This window comes from Nicotiana tabacum, chromosome 6 (assembly GCF_000715075.1).
Source record: "Nicotiana tabacum cultivar K326 chromosome 6, ASM71507v2, whole genome shotgun sequence".
Lineage (NCBI taxonomy): Eukaryota > Viridiplantae > Streptophyta > Magnoliopsida > Solanales > Solanaceae > Nicotiana > Nicotiana tabacum.
Window position 1 is genome coordinate 76275531 of NC_134085.1, and position 23564 is coordinate 76299094.

The following is a 23564-nucleotide window of genomic DNA, read 5'->3' on the forward strand; positions in this document are numbered from 1 at the left end:
TGTCCCAAGGAACTGGATAATCAAGGACTTACTGATTCTGCCACATTTTAACATACTTGCAGGTGGCAACATCTCTTTTAGCTAGGGTGTCTTGCATGAGACATGCTTCATTTAAGGCTAGCTATCCAGCCCAAACAAGGCACTCAAGGAGGAATTTTGTTTTCCATAATTCCTCCCATAGCCAGTTATCACTGCAGTCCCAGCAAGAATTTTATTCCCTAATTTTACAGTGTACTAGCCACTGTTCTCTTTTAGCAAATACAGAGTGTCCTTGCCTCCATTCATCCAGTCCCTGTCTTCTAATCTATTACGCAGATGTCGTAACCTCTCAATCTGAGTCCACAAAGAATAAGAGAGACGGACACACACAGAGAGACACAGACACCCCACTGAAACCTCAAAAGAGGGCAAAATTTGAAGGATCAGATAGATAATAAGGTAAAATCCAACTTAAAAGGAGAAGTCCAGCAGGAAAAAGTAACAACTGCTATCAAGATTATAGTGTAATGACAGCACAAAGTTACCTTGTGGGCATATTCCACATAATTTTCATGAAAAACTTGAAACACTGATGAAGTGTTGATCGGCCTTCAATTGAATCAGCAGCAACGGAGCGTAAATGAGGCGATGAAGGGGGCAAAAGAACTACCCTGGGCCCAGTAAGGAGCTCTTTGCTTATGATAGTAGGAATATCTGTATCTTTTGGCCCCTCTGAGTCTATGAGTTTGTCAACCTTATCAATAATTGGGGGAACCAGTGTATTCCAAGTCTCCATCTCCAACACTATACACTCGCTAGAAGGGGTAAGACCCACGATCCATGAATCTCCGAAAGAATCTGACAGAGCCAAGAAACCACAAAGTGGGGAGGCTGAGGATGCTTCTCCTTGGAAAGTGCTAAGAACGGGATGCACAGAGGGACTTCTAATCATGTCTTCTTTGCCACTACTCTGATTAGTGAAAGGCAAAAAGTGCAACACTACTGAATCAATTCCTCCATCATGAAGGCAATATATTCTTTCTGAAATAAGGGATCAACAAACATTGATATAATGGAACCGCTTCTTCTGGGCAGAGCTAAATCCACAATAGCCAGCCTCAAAAGAGGAGGTGGATGCCCCAACCATAAGGTATGATCAGGTGGCATGTCAAGCTTCAAAATAGAGGTGTCACTGGCCAATGACTCGCAAATCATTGCAAGGCCAACTATACTATCAGTTGAATCCAGACAAACCCGAGGTGGGCTACCGACCTTCCAAACCGGCTGTACTTCATCAGCTAAAGCATCAATTTGCAACTGGCCACCACTCCAAGCAGTTACAACAATAGAATCTTTGCTAACTAAATCATAAAGAAAACTGACAGCACGCCCTTCACAAACTGGAGGATGAACCGAGTCTTCTTCAACGCCGTGACTTACTTTACGTAAAGGCCCCTGCAAGTAAAGCCATGTTAAAACAGTGCTATATAGTTGGAAAGACAAATAAACGAGCTTTTCTTAAAAACAATTCCACCAAGAGATTAAGCCAGAGCAAAAAAAGTGGCTTGCTTTCTAATCACTGGAAATAACTTCTTTTCCTTCAGAGAAGGAATAGTAGTGCAGCCAAACTTAGATGTTACCACGTGAAATTAAAATTTCACACAGACTTTTTACTTCAAGAAACAGGAAAAAAGGACAACACAGTACTCATTTATGCAAGATTATAGTAGTATTTATTTCAGCATAAAAAGAATAAGAGAGAACAGAAATGAGGCCCTCCACACGAAGAAATAAAAGTTCAGTGGATTGCTTTTCCGAGGAGATACATGAAGAGAAGAATAGGGGCTATTTCCGTTCAAATACGGCCTTAATTTGTTTCACCATGTTTTCCACTTCAATCTTTATACTAAGGTTTATAAGACTTGTCCGAGTCGGCATCCTTCACCGATACACAAGCAACTGAGACAGCAAAAGAGTATCTCATCCAACAAGACATTATCCCAAAAAATCAATATATTAGATAATAAGGACAGGCGGAAAAGACTTTCTACTGTATCTTGCTTCTTGCTAGAGCAATCCAGCTAGAAAGCACTATGAGTACTTATTCCTCCGTGAATGCTCAAATGAAAGGTAGAAAACTGTTTTGTTCTCCCATATGGATCAGTATCAACCAATCTTCTGTTTTTAACAATATTACCGCTTACAATTTTCAATGGTGCCATGTTACTACAATCAGCAATCAGAACCATTTTTTACCTCTTTCATATTAGCAGAACGATTAAAAATAAAAACGAGGTAAACATGGATGCGTTCTTCCTTCATATCGTTACTCACTGAAAATCTGAAAATCAAATTAATGTTGGTCTCTGAAGAAGTTCAAGGTATAAATGATGCCCGATGAAGTCCAACTTTTTTTTTTTTGATGGGTAATAATTAGAAGTGTAAAGTGAATGTGAGATGAAATTAGTAGACAAGAACTAACTTACACAAGTAGCCTGTTCCTGCTGTAAGGAAGGACAGCATGCTGCACAGCATATCAACTAGGGCAATCAAATCTGACAGTTCATATTCATGAATATTCACATATGCCATTGAATAACAAGAGAGAGAAAAAATAATAGAAGAAAAATGAATCAAGCCATAATGCAAAAGAGATTAAATTCCCTTAACTTCTACGATGGTTCTCATCCATCTAAGCAAGTCAAAGTGGGTATTGGCGGATATGGACCAGCTGGATATACTCAAGAACATAAGAACTGTTAGTTAGTACTTATTAAAGTACCTGCAATGTGATTGACGCATCAAATAAAGCATAAGGCTGAGCTCTAAGTACAGAAGCATTTTCTGCATGAACTTCTTTCCGGGCTAGTTCAGGAAATGTTGCTTCCAACCAAGAGATTGCCAAATTTGAGTTCTTCACAGCTTTTGAATTCGATGATTTCAGACCAAACACATGCGCATCACTATATAACTCCAGTATAGATTCCCACTTGTACACACTGTTCAAATGGAAAGAATCTACTTTAGTGAGATCAAGTGAAATATTGCGACCTGCCTCTTGCATAGGCTAAAAATAGCAGACACAAGGAATAAGTTAAAACATTTTCAAATTAGAAGTCTTCAGGAAAAAATGAAACGAGAAATATGGGAGGGGAAATAATTCCTCTTGGGGGAGGACAATAGTCTATGAGATCTCTTATATAGACAGACAAGCCTATCAAAAAAAAAACTTAAAAAATACTACCTATCAGCAGATCAATTTTACAACTGAGCAAGAATAAGAAAAGTCAGAAAATTATGGAAATATATTTTGTATAAAGACCTTTAAAATAATTTCATATTACTTCACACACTATTATCAAAGGCGAAAAGCGCAAAAAACTCTAAAGTATGTTGGGGCTTTAAGCGCAAAGCGCAAATAAAGCGTGAGCTTTAATGAAAAAAGGCGCAATTGGAGAAAAACTAAAACTATGTGTATGTAGTCCAAGACTCATAATTATAAGCATGAATAACAAATATATGGACAAAGAAATTGAAAAAAAATTACGATAGTTAAATATCAATTGTTTAATGTCGCCTTTTTAGGATTACACTCATTGGCAAGGAAAAGTATGCATTAGAGCCTTGATGCGACACTAAAGCACCCACGAAGCGAGGCAAAGCGCTCAACATGTTTTGAGCCTTGCTTCAAGGCTTAAGCGCTTTAAGCGCGCCTTTGACAACACTGACTTCACAACCGTCAATTCAAAATTAAATTTTTCTGTCCATAAGTATCTCTGAACAAAAGCTTAAGAATAGCAGAACTCTGATCTTCCGGTAAATTACCTTCCAAATGGAACAACAGGACATAGGATGTAAACTGAGCCATCACTAAACAAGATAAAAACCTGCAGAAAATAAAATAAAAACTCAACTTTACCACACAAATTTAGTGACAGTAAAACCACTTTATCAATAACCACCGCTACCTGGAGATGTTAGATAATGGGCGTTAAATTTGCTTACCCTACATTTATTACTCGATCTATCTGGAAGTGTAAACCTTGTTCATTATATAGTTATCACCAAAATATCGATACAGCTTTGAATCATAAACTATTACCATGTCATTCCTTCTATTCTTATCATCCAACATATCCATATAGCTAAAAGATTATGAATCACTGATGAAGTCCAATTCTATCAAGTCCCCAGAATGTGTCATCAGGGCATCACCACAGAATACCTGAGCATATAAGCACTAGGTCTACAGTATAACAGAGAAGTGTTAAGGAATGGAGCTTACACTGAACCTGTCCCACAAATGATCACCCCCAAAAAGAAAAATCGACGGGGCAGATTGATGTGGCATTGTGCGAACTGCCAGGCTCCACAGGCTGCAAATAATACTCCTGTTCTGGCTGACCAAGGGCCGACGACAGATCATAAACCCTGTATATGAAGGAACATCAGTAAATATAGCTCAATGTAATTTGTCGATAAAAAGAAATAATACATAATTCTCCAATCAGCAAGTGACTTAACATGCATCTGATATGTTAAGAAAGTCGTAGAGAATAAATTTTTTTTTTTTAAAAAAAAAAAAGATGTCTCCTCCATTGGATAACAAAAAGATCGTGCCACACACCAGTTATACGTGCTCTGACAACTAAAAGCCCCAAAAATAGTGATCCTTTGCACATGCACACCCAGTGAGAAGTGAAGGGGAGAAGAAGTTACTGTCTAGGCAGTGTCGCTTTATGCAATAACATGGTTCCAATGAAACCAAGGTTTTGGCTCTAAATGTAAATGGATCCAAGTCTTCTGAGTTCCAATTTCTATCAACTTGTACTACTGCATATGAAAGAGCATCATCAATTTGTCTTAATGAGCAACCATATGGGTGAAATTACTGACAGCTCACTTCCTAAAGTAAGGTGGTTGTCCTTGTTCATCTACAATCTTTGGGATTGTTGCTACTTCTTAACATTTTTCAGCTCACCATATCCAAAAGGATCAGCAGTTGAACGAATATGCTAATGATGTATTGCATCTGACTTAGACAATTTAGAGAGCTCTCAGATGGCCACAAGTACATTTAGACTCGTGTAGCAGACCAAAAAACAGCATGGTGTTCTCCATAACTCTTTGATTTAGAAGGCCTACTTGTCCAAATTAGGGAACAATTTAGTTTAGAGATATATCATTGACAGAAAAGCAAACATGACGGTGTGCACCCAAAAGAAGAACAGAACAAACAGAAACCTCTTTTTGTTAGTTCAAATACTCAATAGATGTTTCACAATCAATGTAGTTTAAGTAAGCCAATCTAATAACATGTTTTCTATGAAGCCATCCTCGCCACAAGTCTTCTTTTTCTATATATGTGGAAGTGGCATATATATTGACAGCTCCCGACAACCATGTAGCACTAGAACACCAAACAAAACCTTCCCAACAGCCCTTCTTATTGCTTAGGCCTCAATCTCTTAAGGCTATGGGCATGCCACTGATCCTACAATCAGCACTTAAGGCTTTTGTCGGAAAACTCAAAACTCAGCTGGTGCTTTTTCTTCTAAGATTAATGAAGCTAGCTTGGCATACTTTTAGTTCCAATATACCATTCAAGATATGTTGGTGGTATTTGGTTTCAATAATTAAACCTAGCGGGAGGTAGTGCAGGCAGGCAGATAGGTACAGTATACCTTCCTCAACAGCTTTATCTCTTGCTACCCTCAATGTTATCAATAAATATAGGTTAAGAAATTTTGCAGTGATTTCTGAATATAGCCATCTTGCTTACAAAGAAAAAGGGTCAACCAGCAGAGAAAGTATGACTAACATGCAACTTGGGGAGTACTTGTATACCTGGCTAAGAAAGAGTTTAAGAGTAAACAAAGAAACTTCATTTTAATTTTTTTTTTTTTTTTTTGATAAGCAAACTTCATTTTAAATCAAAACCTAGGCATTGTGAGGAGGTCAAAGATTAGGTAGGCATTTTACAAGAAATATGTCTTTATTCAGAATTCAAAAGTCAAAGACAAATTTGATTAATTTGATTATAGGAACTCATGAATAACAAAGCTTGTAGCATCTACTTTAAACAAATAAAGAATTGATCATAGTTAAGAATCACGTCATTTAAGTCCCCCAAAAAAAGTTTACGGTAAAGTAGATTAATTTGATTATAGGAACTCGTGAATAACAAAGCTTATGGCATCTATTTTATACAAATAGAGAATTTTTAATAATAGTTAAGATTCCATATCAGTTAAACTCCCAAAACATGAAGTAATAGTCAAAACTAACATACCCAAAGCCCCTTCTCCTCTATTATAAAGAGATTCTTTTCTCTATCCTTCAATCTCTTTCAAACTTGTCTATTGTCAGCCTATCTAATGGTTCATAAATACAGTTAAAAAAATAAGTGAGGTCCTCCTGTATCTTAGTTTAAGTCCTGTTTGCACCCGAATATCCATTTAATTTGGTATCCATTAGAGAAACCGAACAACTAAATTGCACCACAACTTCTTTGGTATACTCAGTACTTGAGCAGGAGCAGCTCAGAGAACAAATGATTGGAAGTAACATGACTACTAGAGTACTAGTGTCTCTTCAGCAACATGAAGCAACACATCATTTGTAGCTTGGTAATTCGTTTTAAGTGCATAATAGTCTCTTTTAATATGTTATTATTTATACTACCTTCCCTATAATTAAATAATCTTTCATATTAGGATAGGATGTGCATTGGAATGACTCATCCCTATACGCCTTTTCGCGTCCAGAGACAAGATGAGGGAATGAGCCATCTTGATGCCTCCTTCCTCGTCTCGAAACCAACCGTGGATTTTGTACTTGAGGCATCCATATGCATTTCAAATGACCAGTAACGACTAAACAAATTGAAAATCTTAAAAAAGACTAATTGCTTAGATTATTTTAAGCGAAGTCATTGTCAAGAAACACTAATTTACTATCCCAAGTCAGGGCAACCAGGACCATCTTACCCAAATTTCAGCAAATTTTTTAATAATGATGGTGTTTGGAACAACTTGTGTACACCTGGACTATTCCGCCAGAGATCTAACTTCTAGCAGCACAGATACCTAGCAAATCTACCCACCAAGGCTTCGGCATATCGGGAAGAAATCACCTAGTATTTTTTTGTCTATGCTTGGATTTGAACCCTGATCTCCAAGGTTTGCATCCGCTTCATTGACCACGGCCACATCATTAGGTGCCAAATTCCAATAATTTTACCGGAACCTTATCAGAAGAAAAATGAAGCATATATCAAAGAGAAACTTACTCTAGCGAACTTTGTGTTAAACAATTTAAACTTCACAAATCTGTCTAAAACATTTACTTCATAGGAAAAAAATGTGATTAAGCATCGTTATAGATGCAAAACACCATAATTCAACTCATCAAAAGAAACAAGGAGCAGAATATTAGTAACTAAAACTGATCAAGCAGTAGGAAATCCAAGAGAAGTGCCTTCTGCTCGTGCTAACAATCCTTAAGTAGTAGATAAAGTACCAGCGCCAGTACCATCAATAGTATAAGATATCCAATAGGTGTTAGGTAGGTCTCTCTATGCATTAAACCATGATTTATGAGGATCACGAGGAAGCAACCACAGTTTTTACTGCAAAATGATCACTAATCCAGTTAAGATGTCTACACAAACAAAGATTTAAAAACTCTTTACAGGTTTTTAACATACACCAGTTGAGAACTTTATCATCAAATAGTCCTAATACAAATTGACAATGAAGAAACAAGTACCTGAAAACGGAATCAGAAGAGAGGATTCCCAGATGGGTGTCACTGTAAGGGTGCCAACAAACCTGCAACGTGCGTATTGAGTTGTTTTTGTCAAAGTAAATCTCTGAACCAACTGAAACTGTCCTGCAACCGACAAAAGAAAATGAACACATTCAAAGTGGCTTCTAGTGCACCGCAACTGAATTATCAGACAACATAATTACCATCAAATCTTGTTACTGAAGAAGGAATCCATCATGTCTATTTTCATTTAATCTCCTAATACAGGTGAGAGGATAATCTGACTGGTCTATTCAAGGATTACAGTAATAAATATTTTTCACTCTTAGAAAGAAACTCTTCTTCACTTGAATTTTCCTGATATTGCTATTTACATAATAGAATGTAAATTAGGAGGTCGAAACAAATAACCTGCATTCTGACCCTATAAAAGTCCTTTATTTATATTAAATACAAACAAATGAAAATAAAGCAGAAATTTTGAAGTTTTTACTTTATAAAGTGCAGGGTAGCTCCTGTATACAAGTGATGTATCAAAAAGGGAAGAACCTACACGGAATATGGTTCTCCATAAATGGCACTCAAACTTTTACACAATAAGAACCTCATGGGTGCACCAAAGACTAACTAAAACCAATAGGCTATTTCTAAAATGTGCAAAATCTTTTTATACCCCCTTAGAAGTTCTCATTTCTCTCTTTCCACAAGATCCACATGATGGCTAGGGTGGCAACATTCTATGCTTTGAGTCTTCTTTTCTTTCAAAAAGCCCAAATATGTAACATGCCCTTTTACTAAACCAAGCATCACTGCTGCACCTCAGACCAATCGGCTTATGCACAATGCATTAGACTGTGAATTCATATCAGGATGCCATCACTGCTCATTCACGGCATATGAGGATAAGTATACCGTCATTTGATATATTCAAACACCTAGATTTCAAATTAAGAAGAATAAGCCTATTTTTCACCAGAAAACCCCAACAACCAAATTTTGCAATCACTTGCCGTTTTTTAGCTCCTAACTCACTCACTTTCTTCTTAAAGCACAAAGTACAATATCTCTTCACAAGAATCCCAGGAACCATTTTTGACAAAGATTCAGGAGCCATGTGTGAAGTCATATCAATCTCGTTATTAAATTAGCAATGGTCAGAACAAACAGATGGTATTGCTGTTAGTTGCAGTCACATGAAATCTGAACCGCTTTGAATCAGATGAGACATCAGCATGTAACTACGGATTCTCAGGCCTCTTGATGAAAGATAAATCTCAAAAATATAAATAAGCAAATAAAATAAAGAAAAAACAAAGGGGGAATATTACATATGCAAGATCAAAATCAGCTTTCAAGAACCAATGCTACTTCCAAATGTTAAGTCATAAGGTTTCAAATGATTGGAAAAAAAAATAAAAGGAACAGTGGCTTTAAATAGCTATACCAGAAAGGTCATAACTTCTTTAATGCAACGAGCAATAATATTGCATCAGACTAAATACACACGACGCTTTCGAAGATAAAGGAGAATGTACTCGTCAGAAGAAAAATTGTTAACAAACATCAACAGGACAATGACGTTGGTAACAATATTGTTTTTAACACTTTGGAGCCCAAAGAAAACATAACCTAGAAAAACCAAAAGGAGGAAGTTATACCGGCATATAACTGTATTTTCTTTCGTCGAAGTCCTTCCATAGAGATACATGACGTATAAACCATACAAGCTAACTAGGAAAAGTGCTGATCCATTTCTATTAATGGAAATTCGCTGAACCTCAAAATCCAACTGCATATCAGCTTGCAGTACCTAAACAACAACCAGCATCACCAAATGCGTAGCTTAAAGCAGTAGTAGCTTGGTATCAGGTAGTAGTACCAATGCATTTCAACAAAACAAAACAAAAAAAAACAATCAAAGCGAACAGATATGCTTTATTTGTCATCAATGGACTAGTGACCTGATAACATGGATAGGAGTGTTAGTCTTCAATTCTTGTCCTATGCATGTCGTTCTTAACGCCGTACAACAAGAAAAAGAAGCTTCGAAAGTAGGAAGAGGGAAGCATTCTCTGTAGAAGTCTAGTAGAATAGGTGTTCTGGTGTGCAGTAGATAAATGACAGTTCAGCTATCCAAGTGAACATAATTGTCAAATCAATTATTGTCTAGCAGAATGAATCTGATATCACAACTATCTCAAAGCCCCAAGAATGATCTGTTTAAATTAAATAAAGAAATAAAATGCTAGCAAAGTTTAAGTTAGCATAATTTCCTCTTTCAGATAAAATGCCAAGAGCATCAAAGAATAATGTAAGAGAAGTTCAAATATGTCTCAACTAGGCAGTACCTGTGAGGCTGAACCTGAAGAAACAAGAGGTATAATAGTTTAAGATCGTGCTGAAGTTTATTCTAACATATAATACAAATTGTTCAGCTTTATTATGTTACTTTTGAAGAAGGAAAATCAACATTTCAACAGCAACATCTGAGGAACTCGAAGGAGCGATCCCTCTAGCTCCTTGAACTTTGGAGAAATAATCCAATGACTTAACTCAGGAAAAAGAAGCATAATGTGTTGATAAATCCCACAGCCACAGGTTCTAAAGATCACAAGGATCAAACAGTCTCAACTCTCAAGGTTCTATTCCCCATTGTCTTCAATAAGCCTAACGAGTCTAGCTTAAGTGTCATATCTTTATAATAATCTCATGTTTTTTGTCATATATCAATCAACTCAGCCTCCATCACAAACTATTCAAGTCTGTATATGAATCATATACATCCATTCTGCTCCATTCGCGCTCCCTTGTGTGCCATCTCATCTCATCATGCTTAGTTACTATTACACAATCCATACATATAAAATTCTTTTTCTTTAGTTTTTCTCTTTTCTCTTTTCTCTTTTTTCTTCTTTTCTTCTCTTTTCTCTTTTTTGGGGGTTCGGTTAGAGTTGTATTTAAAACATTGGAGCTGCATTCCATATGTTACTAGAACAATCTTAGGAGAATGCCATAATCCTCAATTCAGCCCTAATTTAAAGTTTCTCATGCTCACTTTTCTGAGAATACTAAAATCGCAAACAATGAAGAGGGAATACGCATTTCGTGAATATATGTAGAATTAAGTAGGGACCTTAGAGGGAGAAGCGGCAAGGACGGACGTAGGGTCCGGTTCGCCCAACCGAACGGAGAGCCGATGCAGACAGCTTTTGTAGGAGTCCCAAAAGTAGAGACGAGAAGCTCCGTCCCACGCCAAAAGGTTTTTAGGCATTGTGAAGTTGGAGGAATGGGCGGCGCCATCCCTGTTGGGAGCAGAAAAGACTGGGTGGTTTTTATAAGGGTAGCCATTCCAGTTCTTCTTTGGGTGTTGAAGCTGAAGTTGGCGTTGCTGATTGACGGACACCGTCGTCAGCGTCACGGGGCTCCGACAAGTTGAAATGGTATCTCATGCTCAGATGCTCCTCCTCCGAAAAACTTTATTCTGAGTGAGGCATAACCAACAATAGTTGTGTGAGGCACCCCTATTCTTGACGAGTGTGTTGTGGGACACTTCTCTTTCATCTTTATTTCTCAAATTCCCCTCCTTCAACATTTGAGATCTTTCTCCGTTTCGTTCCATTATTTTTCTCTCCAACGCCTTTCTCTTCTTTAATTTGTGTGATTGTCTCTCCTGCTCTTTTCACAGTCTTGCTTCATTTGTCAAAACTCTAATAGGAAAATGCGGATTAATATTAAGCTGTGATAAAAAAATAAAAGTAGAAGAACAATATTGTAGAGAAAGAGATTTATAAGGGAAAAATAAGTTAGCCACAAAATAAAACTCTCTACAAAGATAGACATTCACTCTAAATAGAATTCTATTCATAACACTCCCCCTTGAATGTCTATTCGATAAGTAATGTGCCTCATTAAAACCTTAACTAAAATAAAACCCAATGGGAAAAATAATTCTAGAAAAGGAAAAAGAGTACACATGTTTAGTAATACGCCTTTTGGTTGCCTCGTTAAAAACCTTACAAGGAAAACCCAGTGGGACAAAACCTTGTAAGGGAAAAAGAGTGCAACGCGCATTAAACTCCCCCTGATGAGAGTATCATTTCACATCTTTGAGTCTTCGCATCCCGATCTTGTACACTAGCTTCGTGAAGGTTGACATCGGTAGAGATTTTGTGAACAAATCAGTCATATTATCACTTGAACGAATCTGTTGCACATTGATATCACCATTCTTTTGAAGATCATGTGTGAAAAATAACTTTGGTGAAATGTGCTTTGTTTTATCTCCTTTTATAATCCTCCATTCAATTGAGCTATGCATGCTGCATTCTCTTCATACAAAATTGTGGGTAACTTGTGACATTTCAAACCACATTTGTCTCGAATAAGATGTATTATAGACCTCAACCACACACACTCTCGACTTGCTTCATGAATAGCAATTATCTCAGCATGATTAGATGAAATAGCCACAATTGATTGCTTAGTCGATCGCCAAGATATGGCAGTGCCTCCACAGGTAAATACATAACCTGTTTGAGATCGAGCCTTGTGTGGGTCAGATAAATACCCAACATCAACATAACCAACCAGATCGGGACTGCAATTGTTGCCATAAAATAAGCCCATATCGGTAGTCCCTTTTAGATATCGCAATATGTGTTTGATTCCATTCCAATGTCTCCTTGTAGGAGCAAAGCTATATCTTGCTAAGACATTAACTGAAAAAGTTATGTTAGGCCTTGTAGTATTAGCAAGATACATTAGTGCACTAATTGCACTAAGATATGGTACTTCAGGACTAAGTAGCTCTCCATTCTCTTCTTGAGGCCGGAATGGATCCTTATTCACATCAAGTGATCGAACAACCATCGGAGTACTTAATGGATGTGCTCTATCCATGTAAAACCGTTTCAATACCCTTTCTATGTGGGCAGATTGATAAATAAAAATTTCGTTTGCCAAATGTTCAATTTGCAAACCAAGACATAATTTTGTCTTTCCGAGATCTTTCATCTCGAATTCCTTCTTTAAATAATCAATTGCCTTTTGGAGTTCTATAGGAGTTCCAATAAGGTTTATGTCATCAACATATACGGCAAGTACAACAAATTCCGATGTTGTTTTCTTTATAAAAACACATGGGCAAATGGCATCATTTATATAGCCTTTCTTTAATAAATACTCACTAAGACGATTATACCACATTCGTCCTGATTGCTTTAGACCATACAACGATCTTTGCAATTTGATTGAAAACATTTTCCGGGACTTTGAATTATTTGCGTTTGGTATTTTAAATCCATCGGGAATTTTCATATATATATATATCTCATTATCAAGTGAGCCATAAAGGTAGGCGGTAACCACATCCATTAAATGCATGTCAAGCTTTTCATGGACAACAAAACTAATGAGATAGCGAAAAGTTATAGCATCCATAACGGGTGAATATGTCTCTTCATAATCGACACCAGGCCTTTGTGAAAATCCTTGTGCAACAAGGCGTGCCGTATATCTTTATACCTCGTTTTTCTCATTTCTCTTACGTACAAAAACCCATTTATAGCCAACAGGCTTAACACCATTAGGTGTTTGGACTACAGGCCCAAAAACTTCACGTTTTGCAAGTGCGTTCAACTCTGATTGGATTGCTTCTTGCCATTTTGGCCAATCAAGTCTTTGTCGATATTCTCCAATAGATTGAGGTTCAAGATCCTCACTTTCTTGCATAATTCTAGATGCAATATTATATGCAAAGACATAATCCACCACTATATCCACTCGATTCAACTTTGTCTCAATATCGATTGGATTTATTGATAGTTCCTTATTTTCTTGAGCATCGGGCTTAGTGGATTCCTCATGAATCTCAGAATTTATTAAATCGTGGATTTCTTTATGAGGTTCTTTCGTAGTGTCATTTTGATCATTTGTTTTCCTTTTTCTAGGATTTCGATCTTTGGAACCTAATGGTCTGCCACGTTTTAGGCGTGCTTTTGACTCATTAGCTATGACACTAGAAGATTGTTCAATAGGGACATTAATACGGATTGGAATATTCTCTGCAGGGATATGTGATTTTGTTATCCTTTTCAAATCTGTAAATGTGTCTGGCATTTGATTTGCGATTCTTTGCAAATGGATAATCTTTTGCACCTCTTTTTCACAAATAGAGGCACGTGGATCAAGATGAGATAATGATGGATTTTTCCACAAAATTTCCCGTTTGGTTTCACCAACTTCTCCCCCTAATTCAGGTAAAAGTGTCTCATCGAATCGACAGTCTGCAAATCGTGCAGTAAACAAATCCCCCGTCAATGTTTCTAGGTAGCGAATGATGGAGGGCGATTCAAACCCAACATATATTCCTAACCTTCTTTGCGGACCCATTTTGGTGCGATGTGGCGGTGCTACAGGCACATATATTGCGCATCCAAAAATTCTTAAATGGGATATATTAGGTTCATGACCCAAAACTAGTTGCAACGGGGAATATTTATGATAAATTTGTCGGTCTGAGACGAACTAGCATTGCTGCATGCAAAATGGCATGACCCCAAACAGAAGTGGGCAGCCTCGTTTTCATGAGTAACAGTCTTGCTATCAATTGTAGACGTTTAATTAAAGACTCTGCAAGACCATTTTGAGTATGAACATGAGCTACAAGATGTTCCTTTTTTATCCTAATTGATAAGCAATAATCATTAGATGCTTGGGATGAAAACTCAGCAGTATTATCAAGTCTAATAGACTTAATTGGATTATCGGGAAATTGTGCCCGTAATCGAATTATTTGTGCCATTAATTTTGCAAACGCGAGGTTGCGAGATGACAATAGGCACACATGGGACCATCTAGAAGATGCATCTATTAAGACCATAAAATATCTAAACGACCCACTAGGTGGGTGAATAGGTCCACAAATGTCCCCTTGTATACGTTCCAAAAACGCAGGGGACTCAATTCCAACCTTTGTTGGTGATGGTCTAATAATTAACTTGCCTTGATAACAAGAAGTGCAAGAAAATTCATCATTTAAAAGAATCTTTAAATTCTTTAATGGATGCCCATTTGAGTTTTCTATAATTCATCTCATCATAATCGATCCAGGGTGTCCCAATCGATCCAGGGTGTCCCAATCGATCATGCCAAAGTACAAAAGTATTGGAATCAGTAACCTTTTGGTTTACAATAGAATGTGCCTCAATTGCACTAATTCTTGTCCAATACAGGCCACAAGATAAAGATGGGAACTTCTCAATAACCCTCTTTTGGCCAGAGACATTCTTGATAATGATGAGATATTCAACATTATTCTCATCTATTGTCTCAATATGATATTCATTTCGACGGATATCTTCAAAACTCAATAAGTTCCTCTTGGACTTGGAGGAGAACATTGCATTCTCTATGATAAGTATTGTTCCCTTAGACAGAGTTATAGTAGCTCTTCTAGAGCCTTCAATAATTTACTACTACCAAAAATTGTAGTAACATCTGCCTTACACATATTTAAATGAGAGAAATATTTCTTCTCTTTGAATATTGTATGTGTCGTACATGAATCAATTAAACAAATATATTTACAATTGAACTTTGATCCAAGTTTGCGATGTGAGATATTCATATTTGCTTCCCAAATAATCAATGCAATTAGTGTATGCCAAAGTTATAATGTAAAGGATATTGATATAAGAAAATCGACTTTTACAGTTGAACTATTATTTGTCTTTTTAAGTTTCTGCAACTTATTATTCCTTAATACTCAAATTATAACTTGAGTATTAAATAAGCCACTAATTAATGTATTATGGGTTTTGCCCATAAAGAAACGTATGTATGACAAATTCTTTTGAAATCACGCCAGTAAATTGATAGCTCTAAAGAAAACGTACTAACCTCTGCTATACTCTCAACAGTGCCAATTGGATCCATTTAGATTCATAGACTTTCTTTCATCAGCTTTTCTTAAGTAGGACATATTTGTAGACGGGTGGAATTCAGTTGATTAGAGTTCGTGCTGATAATGTGTGATAAAACAATAAAAGTAGAAGAACAATATTGCAGAGAAAGAGAGAATTCTTATTGAATTTTGGGATGATTTACAATGGGGTAAGACCCCTCTATTTATATGGGAAAAATAACTTAGCCACAAAGTAAAACTCTCTACAAGATAGACATTCACTCTAAATAGAATTCTATCATAACCCAAATTTTATGTATTTTTTTCCCCTTACACCTAAAAGACTGAATTTTATAAGAATTCCAGTCTTCTAATTTCCTCATTTATGCTTTTTAATTGGTTTTTAAATTTTATAATGTAAGAATTCTAATAAGCACAAAACTAGCTTACCACTATAATTTTTTCAAATGCAAATTTCTTTATTTATTTGAAGTTTGACAACGACAAGTGAGGTTCTAGAGTGCATATGTCACTTGCTCATTTATTTTGAAGTCCGAATTAATTTTGAATTGTACTTTATTCACTTTGTCCCAAATTATCCATTTTTGCTTCTGGAGAGTTAATTTGACTAATTTTAACGTTAAATTAGATTAATAACCTCAATATGTTAAAATTTAAATATTCAAAAAATGTACAAAAAATAATATAAGTTGTAATTTTTTTCATGTTAATGTGATAAAAATAATATATTTTGAAATATTGGTTATAGTTCACATTAATTGTATCTCGAAGAGCGAAAAGTGATAGATTATTTTTCTTTTACAAGTTTAAATAGTACAATATATTAGTCAAACTATTGAAATTCATGCTTAAGTCAAAAGTGTTATGCAAGACGAGATGGAAGAAGATCTTCTTTTCCCGAAAATTTCTTGTTTCCTACTATTTGATTTACTGCATCTTATTCGTACGCTATCTCATGTTGCTTTTGGCCATAAATATATCTCAGTAAAATTATACGTCTAATGAATTTATTTTATTTATGTGTTCGGAACTGCAAAGTGCAAACGTAGAACCAGCAGAATTTGAGGAAAGGAGGTGGAAGAGAGAGTCTGTCGGCAAGGTGGGGCCCAACAGACACTTGTCAAAACAAAAGGTGCCCTCACACAACTATTGTTGGTTGTGTCACACCCAAAATAAAATTTCTCCTGTCATTAGGTCGCCTCGTGGTCACGCTTCTCGAGGCTCGAAGCCAAGGTCGAGACCCACCCTCGGAGATCGTCGGGTGCTGGCCTCGGAGGGCATTGCGTACCAACGGCTACAGTACGGGAAAGGGGAGTTTGCCAAGATGAACGGATAGCACTGGTAGAACCTGACACCACGTCTGGCCGCCCCATCTCCATGCCTTTACAATTTAATGCACTCTTGTACTATGTTTGAATACCCCCTCCTATATAAAGGGGATCCTCACCGCTTTGTAAGGGGATGCTGTTGCTCCAACTATTCTACACAAGATCAATAACAACTCTCTTTTCTCTCTAACTTACTCGCCCAAGGCTACCTCTTTCATTTATCACTTTCATACTTGTTCTTCATTTATTGCTTGATATTGGCCATAAAGAGCTTCCTTTTAATTATATCCTAATTGTTAGACCCTTCCCGGGTATCCCCGACAGCTCGAGCTTGAGCCTAGGCATCGACCTCAAGGCCTTTCATCAGTTAACCCGAGGCCCGGACGGCTAGCTCCTCGGTTTGATTACTACCCCGTTTTGGTTCGTATTTCATCATTAAACTTCACGTATCTAGCATCAACTGCTCTAACAACTAGCATAAAAATAGATTACGTATTTTTAGAGTTCCATCAACAAATTTAATTGTTATTACTATTTTCACGGTAAACATTCCCAAAACCTGGAGTCTCATGATATCACAAGCTAAGGATACTACATATTACTCTAACTCCAGAATGTCTGAATCAAAGTAAATACAGAAGGGTTGTAACTACAAGAAAGAATGGAGAGGGACTCCTTGGTCTGCGGACGCGGCAGGTATACCTCGAAGTCTCTGAAGAATCGCCTCGCCTCAAGGATGGTAGGGCTGAGCCGAAGAACCTGGATCTGCACATGAAAAATATGCGCAGAAAGGGCATGAGTAAACCACAACGGTACTCAGTAAGTGTCAAGCCTAACCTCGGTCGAGTAGTGACGAGGAAGGCCAGGGCCCCACTGATTATAGCTGAAAAATGAGGTAAAACAGTATAGAATATGACAATATAATTAAATGCTAATAGTATGCAGTAACACAGGATAATAAGAATAACAACAAATACAGCGGAGAGAAAATTACAAATAAGAACGTAACTCCACACAGAGATAGCAACTAGGGATCTCCCAAGATATCGTCTTGTAGTCCCCAAATGTAAATATCCAGTGAATCTCCAGGGTGTTGTCCCGTAGTCCAACTCATAGTGCGCGGGGATCTACTGGAATCCCGATCCGTAGTCCCAAATGTAAATACCTAGTACTGGGGGAATCTACTAGGTGCAGTCCCGTAGTTCCAATATAAATGTGCAGGGAGATATACCGGAATATCAATCCGTAGTCCCAAATAAACATGCAAGGGGGATCTACGGGGATATCGCCCGTAGTCCCAAAGTAAACACGCAGCAGCAACATGAAGAGTATTCAATTAAATCCAATTTCATATCAAGGTAAAACAAGTAGTTCTAACCTAGCATGCTGCACAGAATTCAAATAAAGCAGTTTGAGCAGGTAAAGCAATTAAGTCAATTAGATATGCTTCCCTAAGCTAACAATAGGCTTAAATTACAAGTAATATAAACAGGGAAGGAAACACAGTTATAGTTACTTAATGAAAACAGGGTTTTCAACAATTAGCACATGTACGCACTCGTCACCTCACGTACAAGGCATTTCATATATCAACAATACCAAATCCTAAGGGGAGTTCCCCCACATAAGGTTAGGCAAGCCACTTAGCTCGAACCGGCTCAAAAATCAACTCGAAACCACGCTCTTGCCTCGAGTACTCGACTCCAAATGACCCAAATCTATTCAAATCAATTGCATAATGTTAATATAACTTCAAGTAACTAATTTCACTAATTAATTCGAAGCTAACACACAAAATTAAGAAAATTGCCCAAAAGATCTTCCGGGCCCACATCTCAGAATCGGGTAAAAATTACGGATTATGAATCCCCATTCACTCATGAGTCTAACCATACAAAAATTAACCAGATCCGATGTCAAAATCCCAATCAAAATTCGAAATTTTAGTTGAAGAGCTCTATTCCATTTTTGCCAATTTTCACCCCAAATCCGAAATTAGATGATGAATTTATGTTTAGATTAATGGGTTATAAGCAAAAAGGAGTTAGGAATCATTATACAATTGATATATCTAAAAATCCCTCAAAATCTCGCTCAAATCCGAGCTCCTAAACTCTAGTTTTGATAAAATGGCTAAACCCTCGACTTTGAAATTTTATAATTTGCCCAGGTAATTCCTTCTTCGCGAACGTGGAAGGCCCATCGCGTTCGCGAAGCACAACTTCGCTTGGCCCAGAATTCCTTCATCGCGAACGCGATGACCCTGTCGCGAACGCGGATGAGACTTTCTCCCTCCTACGCAAACGCGGGACCCTCTTCGCGAACGCGTAGGTATATGGCCTCTGAGCTTCGCAAATGCGGGACCATCATCACGAAAGCGAAGTGTTAAGCTTCCACCATCCCTAGCTCTTCTTCGCGAATGCGAGACCCCACTCGCGAACGCGAAGAAGGAAACCAGAACTGGAGACCTGCTGCATTTTCTGCAATTCTCTAAGTCCAAAAATGACCCGTTGAGCATCCGAAACACACCTGAGGCTCCCGGGACCTCAACCAAACATGCCAACCAATCCTAAAACATCATTCAAACTTGTTTCAACATTTAGAACGCTCAAAACAACATCAAAACACTAAATTGACATCGGATTCAAGCCTAAGACTCCAAAAACTCCCAAATTTCGCTTTCGATCAAAAAGTCTATCAAACCTCGCCCGAATGACCTGAAATTTTACAAGCACGTCACATTCAAAACTACGAAGCTACTCCAACTTCCGGAATTCCATTCCGACCCCGATATCAAAATCTCACTATCGAACCGGAAACTTCAAAAAATTCAACTTTCGGCATTTCAAGCCTAAATAAGCTACGGACCTTCAAAATACAATCCGAACACGCTCCTAAGCCCGAAATCACCCAACAAAGCTAACAAAACTGACATAATTTCATTCTGAGGCCGTCTTCACAACTACGGTCCAAATTTTAAAGCTTAAACTCTCTTTTAGGGACTAAGTGTCCCAAAACACTCCAAAATTCAAAACAAATCATTTCGGCAAATCAAAATAGCAGAAACAAATACGGGGAAAGCAATTAATAGGGGATCGGGGCGTTAATTCTTAAAACGACCGACCTGATCGTTACATAAATAAATTTAAAAAAATATTATCACTAAAGAATGAAATGGTAAAAGCACGAATATAAAGTCAGTAGGCCAAACTAGCTTGAATCAGTAAAGTTAACTTTCTACCGGAAAAAGACACAATTGTCGTTATGAACAAGAGTTCTATTACTATAGGGAGTTGCGGAATTTTTTTATCAATGGACATGTTAGAGTCAAAAGAAAAAAAACAAGAAAATAATAAGCAGCTCACTTTCCCAACGGAAGTAAGAGAATGAGAAAGTCAATGTACCAATTGAAATATGAGAACATAAAGAACCATGTTGACATGGAAAAGGAAGCCATAACATCCACATACCTATGTAAGTACAAGTCTAATACAGACTCCAATTGAGCTCTTTTTTACCGTGTATGAGATTCAAAGTTTAAATGATTATGGGTATACTTAAGGATCAATTTTTCAAGAAATAATTATTTTGGGTAGTCACAACTTACATATTTTTTGATTAAATTCCAAGCGGGAGATATATTGCACATACATCTTTTAAGAGTTTTTAAAGAAGACCACAAGATAACACCAGCATATTAGTGTCAAAAATATGTTGCATGGTTCATATGAAAGCTATCGTAATATAAGTACGTGCATGAGAGGTGGTGAGTGCAAAAATCACTTTCCTCTACCATTTAGTAATAAATCATGTAAGGAAGTGAAGAATACCCTATTTAGAGGAGGAAAATACTGGGAAACATTCAAATATAAGTGGCATAATAATAAATTAGCAATGAGTTGTGGCCTGTAATTCTTATTTACTATACTATTATACGTTAAGAATAAAATTTATATTGAAAAAAATTATTACTCCCTCCATTTCAATTTGTGTGAACATATTTAATAGGACACTGAGTTTAAGAGAAGAAAGAAGACTTTTGGACTTTTGGTGTAAAATAAGGTACGTACATATATTTTGTATGGTTATAAATCATTGCATAAAGGTAAATTATTTTCAAATAAAGAAAGGGATCATTACCTTATTTGATTCAACTGCTATACAAATTATATTTGGACAATACACTAGAGATTCAATAAATTTACGTAAACTTCCAACTCAATTGTTCTTTTGTCCGAGAAGGATAAAATCAAGTTTTAATATTGCGGGTATTATGTCCTACTTGAAAATAATTGACTAAAGATCTATGTGCAACGCACGTACATAGTAACTAGTCTATATCTATCTATCTATTCTATATTATTATAAAATCACGAATGTTAATACACTAAATGTTGTATGACAAAAATATCCATGAAAAATTGATTTACTTTTATGTCCTTTAAAAAATAAATTACTTCTTCAATAGATAATTCTATATCGGATAAAATTGTATATTTACAACTTTGTACGAATCATGGACTTCTAATCCTAATTAAGTTCCTATGTTTTCGTTATTTGAGTTATTATGTCCTACTTATTATTGAAGTCCTAAACTCATACACCGACATTTACAACCTTTTGCTACACTGACCTCTTTTTTGACCATAATATTCTATTCACATTATGCTGGGAAGAATTCAGCGCAAATTCAAGTTCCTTTTAAGGGGACAAATCTACATAGCTAACCCTCGAACAAATGCCAAGTATTGAATCCTATGCCAATTTGCTGCTTCATCCTGCGCTCTAGCTGTAACGATCCGATCGGTTGTTTTGAGTTTTAGCGCGTCGTTTGGCAGTTTGAGGCTATGAGCAGCTTCACTTCAGGTATTATGACTTGTACGCGTAGTCGGAATTGAATTTCGGGAAGTTCAGATTTGATTTGGAAAGATAATTCCCATTTCGGAAGCTTTAAGTTGGAAGAATTGACTGAGGGTTGATTTTTGAGTAAACGACCTCAGAATCGGAATTTGAAGGTTCCAACAAGTTCGTATGATGATTTTGGACTTGAGGTATATGTCCGGATCGGCCTTTGGATGACCCGGGAGCGTTTCGACGCTTATTGTGGAAATTAGCATTTTGGAAGAATTTCATAAATTTGGGTTGAAGTACAATTCAATGTTATCAATGTTCGTTTGGGATTCCGAGTCTGGGAATAGCTTCATATGGTGATTCTGGTATTGGTAGCGCAATCGGAAGTGGATTTAAAGGTCCGTAGGTCATTTTGGAGTCATTTGGCGAAAGTTGGAAATTTGAAGGTTTTTGAGAAGTTTGACCAGAAGTGGACTTTTTGATATCGGGGTCGGAATATGATTCCAGATCTTGGAGTAGGTCCGTAATGTTAAATGTGACTTGCGTGCAAAATTTGAGGTCAATCGGACGTGATTTGATAGGTTTAAACATCGAAAGCAGAAGTTGGAGTTTCTCAAGTTCATCAAGTTTGAATTGGGGTGTGATTCGGAGTAGCTTTGGAGTGATTTGTTAAGAAGTGGGATTGCTGGTACTGGTATGACCACATTTGCGGTGTTTTGGTCGCAAATGCGATCTCGAGCTCACATTTGCGAGCCTGGGCTGCTGTGGGAAAAGTTCGCATTTGCGAACTAAGGGTCGCTTTTGCAAGGCTGTTACCTTCGCATTTGCGAAGAATCTGGTCGCAAATGCGACCTGGGCAGGGATGGCTTGGCTTTGCATTTGCGACGCATTTGTCGCAAATGCGACCATCGCGTTTGCGAGCCGGATGTCTCAAATGCGGTATCTGCGACTGGAACCCAGGGCTTTTATCCCAAGACTTAGCCCATTTCCTTCATTTCCCACTTGGTCTTAGGCGATTTTTGGAGCTTTTAGAAGAGGGTTTTCACCTAACACTTTGAGGTAAGTAATTTCTGCACAACGTGAGTTTAAATGCATAGATTATGGGTAGATTAACATGTAAAAATTAGGGAAAATCAAGGATTTAGGTAAGAACTTAGGGTTTTGACAAAATGAGATTTAACCACGAAATTTGTTATGGAATTTAGTAGAAATCATATATTTGTTATCCTTAGGTTATGGGTAACAACTTTCTTCAAAAAATTTCGGAATCCAGGTACGTGGGTCTGGGGATGAATTTTAGGAACCTTGCATTTAGGGTTGAGAAATTGGTTTAATAATTAGAATATGAACTTTTGAGCATGTATTGACTAGTTCTTACCCCATTTGAATAGTTTTGAATCGTTCGGCTCCGATTTGGAGGTTTGAGCGCATTCTTGAATTGGGATATAGGCTTCGGAGCGAGGTGAGTCTCCTTTCTAACCTTATAAGAGGAAATTATCCCCATAGGTGAATTAATTGGATATGTGCTTCTATTTGCGGGGGCTACGTACGCACGAGGTGACGAGAGTCTGTGCGTAGCTACTATTATGATTAAGTCTGGGTAGTTTAGGACCCAAAAGCATGCTTTAATTGCAATATTTGAAATCTTGTTGTCAATTTAAAATGCTTAAAATATATCGAACGTGTAAATAAATTTCTAAAAGACTAGTCAT

The 23564-nt window shown here is 37.1% G+C and overlaps 1 pseudogene; it reads right to left on the bottom strand.

Annotated features, from left to right (window-relative positions):
- Positions 1–390: 390 nt before the first annotated feature.
- On the bottom strand, positions 391–11338 carry LOC107826989 (nuclear pore complex protein NUP88-like; annotated as a pseudogene).
- Between the last annotated feature and the right edge of the window lie 12226 nt (positions 11339–23564).